Source organism: Bufo gargarizans, chromosome 2 (assembly GCF_014858855.1).
Source record: "Bufo gargarizans isolate SCDJY-AF-19 chromosome 2, ASM1485885v1, whole genome shotgun sequence".
Taxonomy (NCBI): Eukaryota; Metazoa; Chordata; class Amphibia; order Anura; family Bufonidae; genus Bufo; species Bufo gargarizans.
In genome coordinates this window covers 470,244,584-470,258,757 of record NC_058081.1, presented here as the reverse complement: position 1 = coordinate 470,258,757, position 14,174 = coordinate 470,244,584, and positions in this window count along the sequence as shown.

The window sequence follows — 14,174 nt, the reverse complement described above, 5'->3', positions numbered from 1 at the left end:
TGTCATATATTTAGGCCCAGCACCCAGGCAGAGGAGAGAGGTCCCGTAACAGAGAATCTGTCTTCATGTCAGCAGAGAATTAGTCTGCATGTCATAGCAGAGAATCAGGCTTCACGTCAGCCACCAGTGCAACAGTCCATTGTCATATATTTAGGCCCAGCACCCATGCAGAGGAGAGAGGTCCCATAACAGAGAATCTGGCTTCATGTCAGCAGAGAATCAGTCTGCATGTCATAGCAGAGAATCAGGCTTCACGTCACCCAACATTGGAACAGTCCATTGGCATATATTTAGGCCCAGGCACCCAGGCAGAGGAGAGAGGTCCCGTAACAGAGAATCTGTCTTTATGTCAGCAGAGAATCAGTTTGTATGTCATAGCAGAGAATCAGGCTTCACGTCAGCCACCACTGCAACAGTCCATTGTCATATATTTAGGCCCAGCACCCAGGCAGAGGAGAGAGGTCCCGTAACAGAGAATCTGTCTTCATGTCAGCAGAGAATCAGTCTGCATGTCATAGCAGAGAATTAGGCTTCACGTCAGCCACCACTGCAACAGTCTGCAACACGCCAGACCTGCAGGGTATGACGAAGTGAGGTCACAGTTGTGGGCAATCGAGGGTACTCACTATATTTGAAGAACCCTGGGCAGGCGCGTGGCAGTGAAGGAGAGGTAGACACAGTTCCTCTAGGGCACACTCTGTAGATAGGGACCAGGCCTGATGGTAGTTGAGGTGCCCTGGATGTTACAGGTATTTTGTGTGCCTGGGGCAAGGTCCCTGTGGTATTCGTGACGCCAGTGCCTTTGGACGGTGGCACGCCGGTTGGTGGTTGGAATGATGAAGGTACACAAGTATATAGTGAACCAAAACGTAACTTTACTGAACAATCCAACTTTGTACAGCAGATGTAGCACAGTCTTCAGATTACAGTTCCACAAAGGGGCTTATTCACAATATGGCAGGCAATAGTCATGCAAGATACGCTGAGGGTAAATTCCACAAGCACTCAGCAGCAGGTTGTACCTTTCTCAGAATCAATGTACAGTGTCTCTTCTAGAACTCCTGCTCTGGCTTTATATCTCCCAAGGCCCGGATGCCTAAATGGGTGGCTTAAATCCTTGGTTACTTTCTTCCTCAGGTATTATACTTCTTGCTGCACTGTCTAAAGGTTCTCTGCCCTTCAGGGTCACTTTGCTTACTCTGGGTCGCCTCCTCCTATCAGATGGATAACTGTAGGTTTTCTCCCAAGAGGTTGGATCCTGCAACTGGGGTATCTCTACTGAGCTGATCCTAGCTTCAGGAGCTTCAGGTGGACGAGGTGACTCCTCTAGTCCCCTGGAATGAACTAACACTTCCCTGTCTGGGCCTTCCTATATGTAACTAGGGCTCTCCAGCTCCCTCTAACGTCTGGGAGGCTAAACTACACCCTGACAGGCCTGACACCCAGATAATACAGGGAAAAACATGCACATGACATTTAATGCAATGCAACCCATTAACCTGTGCAGTGCCCACCTTTACCTGGTGGGACACTACATACCCCCACGCTATAACGTTGCCCGTCCTCGGCGCAACATGGAGGGTCCGCCCATCTGGAACGGCAACCTGAAAGATAGCAGAGAACATACATATACAATATTCAACACATTAACAATATAACAGTTAATAAATGCACTGAAAGGAGTGATGACAAGGGGCGTCGTTCTCTTCTCTCAGGATAAGGTGAGGGAACAGGGGCGCTGACCTGGCACAGCGTATCAATAACCCAGGATAGTCCATATAAAATGTAGATAAACAGAAGTCCTTGGAGGCTCAAAGAACAACATGAGTCCGTACCCAGGCTTGCAATGGTGAAACAGGGGTTTCCCGTGAGGGGCTACCTGGGCCCAGAACGTAGTCCACAAACCTCACAGGTCGGTGCCCCCTGGTAGAACGGGTAGACCTCCTTACTGGCAGGGATTCTTCCTGCCTGGCTTCAGGAATGTCAGAGGAGCCCATTGCCTCTGGAGCTTCTTCAGGAGGCTGAGGGCTAACAGGAACAGGAGCAGGAACCAATAGATTCAACCAAGGCGTGAGGGCCCAGTGGAGCGGCTCTTTATCATGGATTAAGTTCTCCACAGCCTGCATAGGGTCCATAGGTGGAGCCGGCAACTCTTCTTCAGTAGGCTCCGGTTCCATCTCCTCCGCCGCTGGTTCTCCTTCTACACAGGGCTTGAGGCGGTTCCTGTGAACAACTTGGGGACTTCTTCTTTCCCTGGAGATCTGGTAAATGTGGGCCGCAGCATTAGGTATGGCAGTGATAAGGTAGGGAATCCTTTCCCATTTGCTGTCCAACTTGCTGGTCCGATGGTTGTTTTTCAACCATACCTTGTCTCCCAGAGCCAGCGGTCCCGCATGGGCAGTCTGGTCAAAGTCTTTCTGCTGCCTTTCTCGGACAATCTCCATCCATTCCTGGACAATCTCCTTAGCATTAAGAAGACGCCTTTGGTGCTCCACTACCCAGTCAGTCTTGGGCAGTGGGTTGATCTCATCCGGCACTTGTACCCCTAGGGAGTGGTCCGCAGGCAATCTCCCTTGTCGGCCGAACATCAAATAGAACGGGGTGTAACCGGTGGAACAGTGGATGGTGTTGTTGTAAGTGTACATAAGCTGCGGCAACAAAGTAGGCCAATCTCCCCTCGTCTCAGGGGGTACTGCTCTCAGCATTTCAATGAGAGTCTTATTCATTTTCTCACAGAGTCCGTTACCTTGCGGATGATAGGCGGTGGTCCGGACCTTCTGGCAGTTGTGTAGCAGGCACATCTCATGGAACAGCTGTGACTCAAATGCGGACCCTTGATCGGTGAGGATCCTTTCTGGGCAACCGTAGGGCAGCAGGAAATGCTTCCAGAACGCCTCCGCTGTGGTCTTTGCTGTCAGGTCTTTCACAGGCACTGCTACGACAAACTTAGTGAAGTGATCAATTATAGTCATGGCATATGTATACCCTGAGCGACTCGGCTCTAACTTTACATGATCAATGGCAACAAGTTCTAAAGGAGCCTTACTTATGATGGGATGGAGAGGCGCCCTCTGGTCATGGCGTTCAGTTCGCCCCACAGCACAGGCAGTGCATTCTCGGCACCATTTCTCGATATCTTCTCTCATCCCGATCCAATAGAATCTTCTGCGAATGGTGGCCTCAGTCTTTTGCACACGAAGTGTCCGGACTGGTTGTGGTACATATCCAGCACCAGGCTGGCATCCCGACGTGGCAGGAGAATTTGATACACTCTATCATAGGACACTGGATCCAGACTCCTTCTGAGCAACAGGCCCTTTTGAAGGAATAGTTGATGGCGATGTCTCCACAGTCTCACTAGCTCTGGGTCTGCACTTTTCCTGCGGATCCTCTCAGGGACTTTTCCACTGGTAAGGAAGTCGAGCAGTTCACCGAGGACTCTACTTTCGGACTGGAGCTTAATCCATCTTTCTTGATCGCCTCTGGACTCAGGACCATCTGATGAGGAAGGATCAGCAGCAGGGGAATCTTCAGTACGTATATTATCCTGCTGGGTAAATTTGTTATAAAACGCTGGCATCTCCACCTCTTCCCAGGCATCTTTCGGTTCATCTGGGGCTTCTGTAGTGGGGAGTCGTGACAGAGCATCAGCGTTATCATTGGAGCGGCCTGCCCGATACTTCACAGTGAAATCATAGTTGGCCAGGCGGGAGGCCCATCTTTGCTCCAGTGCCCCTAATTTGGCCGTATTCAGATGTGCCAGGGGATTATTATCTGTGAAGGCAACAAACGGTGTGGCAGCGAGATAGTCCTTATACTTTTCGGTCACAGCCCACACTAAGGCAAGAAACTCCAGCTTGAAAGAACTGTAATTCTGATCGTTCTTCTCAGCTCCCTTCAGGGATCTGCTGGCATAGGCAATCACCCTTTCTTTGTTATCTTGCACTTGAGCCAACACGGCCCCCAGGCCTCTTTTACTGGCATCTGTGTAGAGGTGGAATGGCTTCTGATAATCTGGGTAACCCAGAACAGGGGGTTCAGTCAACTTCTTCTTTAGGAGTTGGAAGGCAATTTCCCGCTCTTCATTCCATTCAACAGGAATAGGAGTCTTTGGGCTCTTTTTTGGATGCCCCCTCAAGAGTTCCTGGATGGGATCCGCAATTTGTGCGAAATGCGGGATGAATCGCCTATAGTACCCTGCAAAACTGAGAAAGCTTCTCACCTCTTTCACGGTCGTAGGAGTAGGCCAGTTACGGACAGCAGCAAGTTTGTCAGGGTCAGGCTGTACTCCTTAGGCACTGACAATGTGCCCGAGATATCTGACGGCTGGTTTCAGCAGGTGGCACTTGGACGGCTTGATTTTGAGGCCATATTTAGAAAGAACTTGAAACACCTCACCCAGGTGCTTTAGATGGTCTTCATACGTCTTGGAGTATATAATGACGTCATCCAGGTATAATAGCACCGTCTCAAAATTCCTATGGCCTAAACAACGTTCCATCAGCCTCTGGAACGTTCCTGGAGCATTACACAGTCCAAATGGCATATAATTAAATTCAAACAGGCCCATAGGTGTAGTGAAAGCAGTCTTTTCTCGATCTTCTGGGGCCATGGGTACCTGCCAGTACCCACTGGTTAAGTCCAAGGTGGAGAAATAGGCTGATGACCCCAGGGCAGTCAAGGACTCCTCAATGCGTGGCAATGGATATGCATCTTTGTGGGTGATTTGATTAATTTTCCTGTAATCCACGCAGAACCTTATGCCGCCATCTTTTTTTCGAACAAGTACTAGGGGCGCAGCCCAGGGACTATGGCTGTCCCGGATTATATTAGAGTCTTTCATCTCTTGTATCATCTCTTTCACAGACTGATAGGTAGTAGGTGGTATGGGTCTGTGCCTCTCCTTAATAGGAGGGTGAGAGCCAGTGGGTATGGTATGTTTGATCACACTGACCTCTCCATAGTCTGTGGAGTGTTTGCTGAAAGCCTGGTGGTGCTCCTTCACCAGCTTCAGGACCCCCTCTATTTGCTCCTTTGGGGTGGATTCGTTCCCCACATGTAGTTCTTCCCACCAGGATGCCGTAGGGGTGCTGCTGTTCTGCGCGGTCTGGAACGCCTCCGCGGCAGGCAGACGGATCACATCCTGGAAAGACACCTGTAAAAGCTGAGCAACGGGGCAGTGTTTAAAGAGGGTAACGGGATGATCACCAAAGTTGATTAAACGAACCGGCACTTTACCTTGGGACACGGTCACCATGCTCTTGGCTGTCCGTACGAAAGGATGATCCTTAATAGGAAGAGGTTCCACTAGGGCTTGATAGTCCTGGCCCTGGATCCCTAATACAGCACGGCACCACAGGATGATCTGGGAATTTGGAGGCAAAACCACCGGCCGGTTATCCCGGATCCGGACAGTGCAAATTTCTCCTTTCTTGTTGGCGAACCTTTGTTGAGCGCACAGCACGCTAATAGTTTTCTGAATAACTCTTCTGGAAGCAGGTGAGGCGGATGATATGGTTTGGTTCAATGCTTCAAGCACTTCGAAGTAACAATTTTTAAGAACATTAGTCCCTAAGATCACGGGGTGTCCTCCTTTACCTCCGGCTTGTACCACAATCACGCCTTGCTGTGGCAGGGTGGCTTCTCCCACCTGAAGAGTAGGTTCCCAATACCCATGCACTTTCACTGGCTTACCGTTGCTAGCGATCATATCTAGCCAGGACTCTGGTGGCTGGGTGAGGAGACTTGGATCCCAGAACTTGTCAAAGGCAGGCCGTTGAATGGTGGTGACCTGTGACCCGGTGTCCAACAGGGCTTCCAAGGATATCCCGTTGATACATATATTAATTTTCGGACGGGACCCGACATACTTAGGCATCCAGTTTGGATCCTTTGGACCTTCTGTTCTACCTCCCGAGGGGCGGTCCTCTGCCTCAGGGGTTACTCGTTTAACTGCCAGCACATGGATTCGGTATGTCCATATTTCTTGCAATGATGGCAGACAGGCTGTTTTCTACTTCTGGGCCGGCACTTCAGTCGCCCATCAGGCTCTTTTGGATACACATCTCCATATGCAGGTGGGAGCCTGGGAGGAAGAGGATCCTTATCTTCTAGTAACAATGGTCTCTCCCACTCCTCTATCTTTTTGCACACCTTCTCTAGACTTAGAGTAAGATAGTTCACTTGCTCCATTAGTGCTGCCACTACATCTGTGACTGGAGCTTGGGTGGCTTGACCGACTCCTGCAGACCCCACATTAATAGTCTTTGGCTGACAAGTCTGGGGTTCAGAGAAGGTTGCTGGCCCTGGAGCAGGGTTCTGGCCTAGTATGCTGAGGGCCAATTCTTTAAAATCCAAGAATGTACAGTGAGGGTGTTGAGCTGACAACATCCGTAGCTGGCCCTTTAAATGTTCAGTACTTATGCCTGCAATGAATTGCTCTCTAAGATTCCGGTCCTGGTCCTCAGCTTCTTTAGGATCCACTTGGACTACAGCTCTCAGCGTCTCCTGTAAGGACAGGGCAAAATCACGGAGCGACTCTCCAGGCTGCTGTTTTCTGCTGAAGAAACGCATTTTAACTTCTGACACCGTTCTGGCTTCAAATGTGGTGCCCAAACGTTCAAAGATCTGTTCCAGGCTATTTTTCTCAGAACGGGGCCATGACATTACTTCCCTGCGGGCGGCCCCTTCTAACTGAGCTAAGAGGATCTCCATTTGCTGCTCAGCATTGATGGGATAAAGCCGGAACAGATCCAGTATCTTTTCACGCCAAAGTCCTCTTTTTCGCGCCAAACAGCTCCACGAGGCGCACTTGTAATCCAATCAGGTTAAATGGGCAATATGGCTGTCTATTCACTGACAGCAAGCGGTGACTCAAATCGGCAGAAAATAGTCCATACAATGCAATCTTCACACCGCAATTAATACAGTTCACTTTGGCCCAGCAATTTTCAATAAAACAATTGGGGCATGTCACTTTAAGACAATTTTCAGCACACAGTTTTTAAATCCGCAATGGCGCAGGAATATTCGGATCCTGTTCGTGACGCCAATTTATGCAACACGCCAGACCTGCAGGGTATGACGAAGTGAGGTCACAGTTGTGGGCAATCGAGAGTACTCACTATATTTGAAGAACCCTGGGCAGGCGCGTGGCAGTGAAGGAGAGGAAGACACAGTTCCTCTGGGGCACGCTCTGTAGATAGGGACCAGGCCTGATGGTAGTTGAGGTGCCCTGGATGTTACAGGTATTTTGTGTGCCTGGGGCAAGGTCCCTGTGGTATTCGTGACGCCAGTGCCTTTGGACGGTGGCACGCCGGTTGGTGGTTGGAATGATGAAGGTACACAAGTATATAGTGAACCAAAACGTAACTTTACTGAACAATCCAACTTTATACAGCAGGTGTAGCACAGTCTTCAGATTACAGTTCCACAAAGGGGCTTATTCACAATATGGCAGGCAATAGTCATGCAAGATACGCTGAGGGTAAATTCCACAAGCACTCAGCAGCAGGTTGTACCTTTCTCAGAATCAATGTACAGTGTCCCTTCTAGAACTCCTGCTCTGGCTTTATATCTCCCAAGGCCCGGATGCCTAAATGGGTGGCTTAAATCCTTGGTTACTTTCTTCCTCAGGTATTATACTTCTTGCTGCACTGTCTAAAGGTTCTCTGCCCTTCAGGGTCACTTTGCTTACCCTGGGTCGCCTCCTCCTATCAGGTGGATAACTGTAGGTTTTCTCCCAGGAGGTTGGATCCTGCAACTGGGGTATCTCTACTGAGCTGATCCTAGCTTCAGGAGCTTCAGGTGGACGAGGTGACTCCTCTAGTCCCCTGGAATGAACTAACACTTCCCTGTCTGGGCCTTCCTATATGTAACTAGGGCTCTCCAGCTCCCTCTAACGTCTGGGAGGCTAAACTACACCCTGACAGGCCTGACACCCAGATAATACAGGGAAAAACATGCACATGACATTTAATGCAATGCAACCCATTAACCTGTGCAGTGCCCACCTTTACCTGGTGGGACACTACAAGTCCATTGTCAGATATTTAGGCCCAGCACCCAGGCAGAGGAGAGAGGTCCCGTAACAGAGAATCTGTCTTCATGTCAGCAGAGAATCAGTCTGCATGTCATAGCAGAGAATCAGGCTTCACGTCAGCCACCACTGCAACAGTCCATTGTCAGATATTTAGGCCCAGCACCCAGGCAGAGGAGAGAGGTCCCGTAACAGAGAATCTGGCTTCATGTCAGCAGAGAATCAGTCTGCATGTCATAGCAGAGAATCAGGCTTCACGTCAGCCACCAGTGCAACAGTCCATTGTCATATATTTAGGCCCAGCACCCAGGCAGAGGAGAGAGGTCCCGTAACAGAGAATCTGGCTTCATGTCAGCAGAGAATCAGTCTGCATGTCATAGCAGAGAATCAGGCTTCACGTCACCCAACATTGGAACAGTCCATTGGCATATATTTAAGCTCAGGCACCCAGGCAGAGGAGAGAGGTCCCGTAACAGAGAATCTGGCTTCATGTCAGCAGAGAATTAGTCTGCATGTCATAGCAGAGAATCAGGCTTCACGTCACCCAACATTGGAACAGTCCATTGGCATATATTTAGGCCCCGGCACCCAGACAGAGGAGAGGTTCATTCAACTTTGGGTAGCCTCGCAATATAATGGTAAAATGAAAATAAAAATAGGATTGAATGAGGAAGTGCCCTGGAGTCCAATAATATATGGTTAAGGGGAGGTAGTTAATGTCTAATCTGCACAAGGGATGGACAGGTCCTGTGGGATCCATGCCTGGTTCATTTTTATGAACGTCAGCTTGTCCACATTGGCTGTAGACAGGCGGCTGCGTTTGTCTGTAATGACCCCCTCTGCCGTGCTGAATACACGTTCAGACAAAACGCTGGCCGCCGGGCAGGCCAGCACCTCCAAGGCATAAAAGGCTAGCTCTGGCCACGTGGACAATTTAGAGACCCAGAAGTTGAATGGGGCCGAACCATCAGTCAGTACGTGGAGGGGTGTGCACACGTACTGTTCCACCATGTTAGTGAAATGTTGCCTCCTGCTAACACGTTGCGTATCAGGTGGTGGTGCAGTTAGCTGTGGCATATTGACAAAACTTTTCCACATCTCTGCCATGCTAACCCTGCCCTCAGAGGAGCTGGCCGTGACACAGCTGCCTTGGCGACCTCTTGCTCCTCCTCTGCCTTGGCCTTGGGCTTCCACTTGTTCCCCTGTGACATTTGGGAATGCTCTCAGTAGCGCATCTACCAACGTGCGCTTGTACTCGCGCATCTTCCTATCACGCTCCAGTGCAGGAAGTAAGGTGGGCACATTGTCTTTGTACCGTGGATCCAGCAGGGTGGCAACCCAGTAGTCCGCACACGTTAAAATGTGGGCAACACTGCTGTTGTTGCGCAGGCACTGCAGCATGTAGTCGCTCATGTGTGCCAGGCTGCCCAGGGGTAAGGACAAGCTGTCCTCTGTGGAGGCGTATCGTCATCGTCCTGCCTTTCCCCCCCGCTACGCACCGGTGATGGGCCCGAGCTGCGTTGGGTGCCACCCCGCTGTGACCATGCTTCATCCTCATCCTCCTCCACCTCCTCCTCGTCCTCCTCATCCTCCAGTAGTGGGCCCTGGCTGGCCACATTTGTACCTGGCCTCTGCTGTTGCAAAAAAACCTCCCTCTGAGTCACTTCGAAGAGACTGGCCTGAAAGTGCTAAAAATGACCCCTCTTCCTCCTCCTCCTGGGCCACCTCCTCTTCCATCATCGCCCTAAGTGTTTTCTCAAGGAGACATAGAAGTGGTATTGTAACGCTGATAACGGCGTCATCGCCACTGGCCATGTTGGTGGAGTACTCGAAACAGTGCAACAGGGCACACAGGTCTCGCATGGAGGCCCAGTCATTGGTGGTGAAGTGGTGCTGTTCCGTAGTGCGACTGACCCGTGCGTGCTGCAGCTGAAACTCCACTATGGCCTGCTGCTGCTCGCACAGTCTGTCCAGCATGTGCAAGGTGGAGTTCCACCTGGTGGGCACGTCGCATATGAGGCGGTGAGCGGGAAGGCCGAAGTTACGCTGTAGCGCAGACAGGCGAGATGCGGCAGGATGTGAACGCCGATAGCGCGAACAGACGGCCCGCACTTTAAGCAGCAGCTCTGACATGTCGGGGTAGTTGTGAATGAACTTCTGCACCACCAAATTCAGCACATGCGCCAAGCAAGGGATGTGCGTCAAACCGGCTAGTCCCAGAGCTGCAACGAGATTTCGCCCATTATCGCACACCACCAGGCCGGGCTTGAGGCTCACCGGCAGCAACCACTCGTCGGTCTGTTGTTCTATACCCCGCCACAACTCCTGTGCGGTGTGGGGCCTGTCCCCCAAACATATGAGTTTCAGAATGGCCTGCTGACGTTTACCCCGGGCTGTGCTGAAGTTGGTGGTGAAGGTGTGTGGCTGACTGGATAGGCAGGTGGAAGAAGAGGAGGAGGAAGCTGAGTAGGAGGAGGTGGCAACAGGAGGCAAAGAATGTTGCCCTGCGATCCTTGGCGGCGGAAGGACGTGCGCCAAACAGCTCTCCGCCTGGGGCCCAGCTGCCACTACATTTACCAAGTGTACAGTTAGGGAGATATAGCGTCCCTGGCCGTGCTTACTGGTCCACGTATCTGTGGTTAGGTGGACCTTGCCACAGATGGCGTTGCGCAGTGCACACTTGATTTTATCGGATACTTGGTTGTGCAGGGAAGGCACGGCTCTCTTGGAGAAGTAGTGCCGGCTAGGAACAACATACTGTGGGACAGCAAGCGGCATGAGCTGTTTGAAGCTGTCTGTGTCCACCAGCCTAAATGACAACATTTCATAGGCCAGTAGTTTAGAAATGCTGGCATTCAGGGCCAGGGATCGAGGGTGGCTAGGTGGGAATTTACGCTTTCTCTCAAATGTTTGTGAGATGGAGAGCTGAACGCTGCCGTGTGACATGGTTGAGATGCTTGGTGACGGAGGTGGTGGTGTTGGTGGTACATCCCCTGTTTGCTGGGCGGCAGGTGCCAACGTTCCTCCAGAGGCGGAGGAAGAGGCAGAGGCGGAAGCAGCAGAAGAGGCCGAGGCGGCAGCAGCAGAAGAGGTAGCAGGGGGAGCCTGAGTGACTTCCTTGTTTTTAAGGTGTTTACTCCACTGCAGTTCATGCTTTGCATGCAGGTGCCTGGTCATGCAGGTTGTGCTAAGGTTCAGAACGTTAATGCCTCGCTTCAGGCTCTGATGGCACAGCGTGCAAACCACTCGGGTCTTGTCGTCAGCACATTGTTTGAAGAAGTGCCATGCCAGGGAACTCCTTGAAGCTGCCTTTGGGGTGCTCGGTCCCAGATGGCGGCGGTCAGTAGCAGGCGGAGTCTCTTGGCGGCGGGTGTTCTGCTTTTGCCCACTGCTCCCTCTTTTGCTACGCTGTTGGCTCGGTCTCACCACTGCCTCTTCCTCCGAACTGTGAAAGTCAGTGGCACGACCTTCATTCCATGTGGGGTCTAGGACCTCATCGTCCCCTGCATCGTCTTCCACCCAGTCTTGATCCCTGACCTCCTGTTCAGTCTGCACACTGCAGAAAGACGCATCAGTTGGCACCTGTGTTTCGTCATCATCAGAGACTTGCTGAGGTGGTATTCCCATGTCCTCATCATCAGGAAACATAAGTGGTTGTGCGTCAGTGCATTCTATGTCTTCCACCGCTGGGGAAGGGCTAGGTGGATGCCCTTGGGAAACCCTGCCAGCAGAGTCTTCAAACAGCATAAGAGACTGCTGCATAACTTGAGGCTCAGACAGTTTCCCTGATATGCATGGGGGTCATGTGACAAACTGATGGGGTTGGTTTTCAGGCGCCATCTGTGCGCTTTCTGCAGAAGACTGGGTGGGAGATAATGTGAACGTGCTGGATCCACTGTCGGCCACCCAATTGACTAATGCCTGTACCTGCTCAGGCCTTACCATCCTTAGAACGGCATTGGGCCCCACCATATATCGCTGTAAATTCTGGCGGCTACTGGGACCTGAGGTAGTTGGTACACTAGGACGTGTGGATGTGGCAGAACGGCCACGTCCTCTCCCAGCACCAGAGGGTCCACTAACACCACCACGACCATGTCCACGTCCCTTACTAGATGTTTTCCTCATTGTTATCGTTCACCACAACAACAAAAATATTATTTGGCCCAATGTATTGAATTCAAATTCAGGCCATTTTTTACAGACACCTAACACTATCTGGCTATCTATTTAGGTACCGTATTACACTAATACAGGCACAGCAGTAACCACAGATTTAGCTGACTATGAATTTGAGGCCTAGTATTTAGGCGCTGGGTGACAGGTATAGGTTTACTGACAGAATTAGACTTGGAAATGCACAGTAGCGTGTGTGTGAAGTTATTCAGAATGACCCTATGTGCACCTTGAATATTATATACCCTTTTAGGGATAGATTTCAAATAGCTCTGATACAGCAGAAACCACTAAATTAGGAAATTGCTAAATTGGGAATTGTATTTCAACCCAGAACAAAAAATGTGCTTTGACGGACACTAAATAACTTGCCCAGCCACAGCAATAACCACAGATTTAGCTGGATATAAATTTGAGGCCTAGTATTTAGGCGCTGGGTGACAGGTATAGATTTACTGACAGAATTAGACTTGGAAATGCACAGTAGTGTGTGAAGTTATTCAGAATGACCCTATGTGCACCTTGAATATTATATACCCTTTTAGGGATAGATTTCAAATAGCTCTGATACAGCAGAAACCACAAAATTAGGAAATTGCTAAATTGGGAATTGTATTTCAACCCAGAACAAAAAATGTGCTTTGACGGACACTAAATAACTTGCCCAGCCACAGCAATAACCACAGATTTAGCTGGATATAAATTTGAGGCCTAGTATTTAGGCGCTGGGTGACAGGTATAGGTTTACTGACAGAATTAGACTTGGAAATGCACAGTAGCGTGTGTGTGAAGTTATTCAGAATGACCCTATGTGCACCTTGAATCTGATATACCCTTTTAGGGATAAATTTAAAGTAGGCCTGATACAGCAGAAACCACTAAATTAGGAAATTGCTAAATTGGGAATTGTATTTCAACCCAGAACAAAAACTGTGCTTTGACGGACACTAAATAACTTGACCAGCCACACCAGTAACAACAGATTTAGCTGACTATAAATTTGAGGCCTATTCTTTAGGCGCTGGGTGACAGGTATAGGTTTACTGACAGAATTAGACTTGGAAATGCACAGTAGCGCGTGTGTGAAGTTATTCAGAATGACCCTATGTGCACCTTGAATCTGATATACCCTTTTAGGGATAAATTTAAAGTAGGCCTGATACAGCAGAAACCACTAAATTAGGAAATTGCTAAATTGGGAATTGTATTTCAACCCAGAACAAAAACTGTGCTTTGACGGACACTAAATAACTTGCCCAGCCACAGCAATAACCACAGATTTAGATGGATGTAAATTTGAGGCCTAGTATTTAGGCGCTGGGTGACAGGTATAGGTTTACTGACAGAATTTGACTTGGAAATGCACAGTAGCGTGTGTGTGAAGTTATTCAGAATGACCCTATGTGCACCTTGAATCTGATCTACCCTTTTAGGGAAAAATTTAAAGTAGGCCTGATACAGCAGAAACCACTAAATTAGGAAACTGCTAAATTGGGAATTGAATTTCAACCCAGAACAAAAACTGTGCTTTGACGGACACTAAATAACTTGACCAGCCACACCAGTAACGACAGATTTAGCTGACTATAAATTTGAGGCCTATTCTTTAGGCGCTGGGTGACAGGTATAGGTTTACTGACAGAATTAGACTTGGAAATGCACAGTAGCGCGTGTGTGAAGTTATTCAGAATGACCCTATGTGCACCTTGAATCTGATATACCCTTTTAGGGATAAATTTAAAGTAGGCCTGATACAGCAGAAACCACTAAATTAGGAAATTGCTAAATTGGGAATTGTATTTCAACCCAGAACAAAAACTGTGCTTTGACGGACACTAAATAACTTGCCCAGCCACAGCAATAACCACAGATTTAGATGGATGTAAATTTGAGGCCTAGTATTTAGGCGCTGGGTGACAGGTATAGGTTTACTGACAGAATTTGACTTGGAAATGCACAG